We start from the raw sequence: 2,283 nt of genomic DNA, 5'->3' as shown, positions 1-2,283 counted from the left end.
TGCTAGGGCAATGGCCAGTGGCTAAAAGCTCGTATCTCTCCTTTTTATTTTGGATGGAACAGTGAATCTCATAGGATGCGCAGGCATGGAAGAGCTGAATCTGTACTGTAGATTTCATTATATTATCTCCATTCTTCTCCCTACTCCCCAAACAAAACCAAACCCCCAAATCCAAAGCCATCACTCTTCCTAACTTCCCTATTTCCATTGAGAGCACCATCCTCTTGGTCCCTAGCTTCCCAACCTTGGTTTCATCCTTGACTCTCATTCACCCCACACATCCAATTAGTTGCCAAATCTTGACCCTGGCCAAGTCTCTTAACCTCTCAGTATCTCTGACAACTCTAAGGGACAATAAGGAACGGAACCTGGAGCAGTGATAGGAGGAAGTTGTTTTGTTTGTTCAGGTCACTCTGCACACATCAGCCAGCCAGTGTGCCACCTGTTTGTGTCAACAACAACAACGTGGATTTAGATAACACTTTACCAAAGAAAGTATTTTCTTTTCTTTTTTTTTTTATAGTCACTCTACTGAGAATTTTATTGAGAGTCAACAGAAGGCAGAGGTGTTAGGCGCTGGGCCAGAGTGGCACGGGCCATACTCAGGGCACCTTCTCTGGTGCGGTGACCACCAATGAAGCCATTGGCATGAACAAAAATGCAGCCAGCGATCCCACTAATCTGGTCCAGGGCCTTATCCTGAAGACCCTGCCATTGTTCAGGTAGAGACAGCCTGCTCTCGAAGGAGTGAAGCTCTTTTGGTACACACTGTACTCGCCACTGTCCACTCTGGTCAGGGTAGAGCACGAATGCAATGGGCACTAAGGGGGTCAGCCCAGGCTCAAGATCAAACAAATGGTCCTTCCAGGGGCAGCCACCTTGAGACAGCTCTATAATTTCTCCACTTGCGTCCACCTGGAATCGGTTTGTCAGGGCTTGCTCCACAAGGGCCTGGGCAGTCTTTGTAGAAACTCCTCACGTACTAGCTCCATGGCACGATGAAAGCCGGCCTCTGTGTACTGATCTGGCTGGTTCCAGGTGGGGTTGAGCCGGGCAACCCGAGCACTCAGAGTGGTGGTCACTGCACATCGAGGCTTTCCTCCCTCCCACTGGGAGATCCCGTTGTCCACCGCATCCACCTCCTCCACAAAATATTCATACATCTTGTCATAGAGAGTATCCACAACTCGGTCATCTCTAGTGGTGTCCAGCAGCTGGGCCAGGAGCCTCTGGCCAAAGCGCAGATAGACCAGTCCCCGCGCTGTTCAGCGTGGTCCGCCACGGCTTCCCGGGCCGCAGGGAGCTCGTGGACCTCTGGTGGTGGTCATAGAGGTGTCTCTGCAGGTCGTTCTCGCCGCCCACGTCCACCACCACGTCGCAGGTGGCCAGCAGCGCCGGGTCGCGGGTGCGCAGGATCTCCGCCTCCCGGTTCTCGGGCAGCAGCCTCACCAGCGCGCACGCCAGCGCCTCATCGCAGTGGAAGGTGCCATTGTGGGTCCCGATGCGAGGCCGAGCCGGCGCCATGGCCTCGGCGTGGGGCCGCTTGGGGGACGGGGCGGGCTCAAGGCCCAGCCGGCGAGAGGCCCACAGCGGCGTGGAGGGGAGCGCCAGGTAGAGGAGGCTGCGCAGGAAGAGGTGACCCATTCAGAACTCGGGGGGCGGGGAGAGAAGTATTTCCTATGACACAATCCTGTAAGATAGGATATAATGCAAATATCGGTCCTATTTTACAGATGAGGAATCCAAGGATAAACTTCAGCATCTATAAAACAAGAATCATAATACTTGTCCAGTCTCTCTTATGGGACTATTGTGAAAGGAAAATGGTTTAATGACTGCAAAAGTGCTATTAAAAATAATCTTCCATTTTGAAGAGATATTAACAATGCACAAAAATTTTCTCTTTGGAAATAATAATATGCACTGAGTTTAATAGATGAGACATAATAGCTAAACAACCTTTAAGCCTATATCTCCTTACTGGGGATAGCATTATGTGTAGGAATAAAGCTTAATGTCTTCTGGCCTCAGTTTCCTCATCAAAATTATACATTATATAATTTTTTTCCAGGAAGATCTGACTCCATGCCAACACACCAAAAATGGAATTCATTATCTCTATTGCCAGATATGCACCCTTCACTAGCTTCTATTTATCTATTGGTAATACTATCATTCAGTCTTGAAACCTTGAGTAATTTTGGAGTTTGGGGAATTGTATTGGGTTCTAAGACAAGGTGGGGCCTTCCCTAGAAAAGCAAGAAAATTGAATCAATTACTGTG

The 2,283-nt window shown here is 49.4% G+C and overlaps 1 pseudogene; it reads right to left on the bottom strand.

The window, feature by feature from the left end:
* Positions 1-498: 498 nt before the first annotated feature.
* Positions 499-1,644, bottom strand: LOC138166616 (MYG1 exonuclease pseudogene; annotated as a pseudogene).
* Between the last annotated feature and the right edge of the window lie 639 nt (positions 1,645-2,283).

This window comes from Petaurus breviceps, unplaced genomic scaffold, assembly GCF_028583685.1.
Source record: "Petaurus breviceps papuanus isolate PSGF00001 unplaced genomic scaffold, PetGlider_PUasm1.0 225, whole genome shotgun sequence".
Classification (NCBI taxonomy): Eukaryota; Metazoa; Chordata; class Mammalia; order Diprotodontia; family Petauridae; genus Petaurus; species Petaurus breviceps.
Note: the sequence above shows the minus strand (reverse complement) of the source record. Positions and strands in the feature narration are given on the sequence as shown.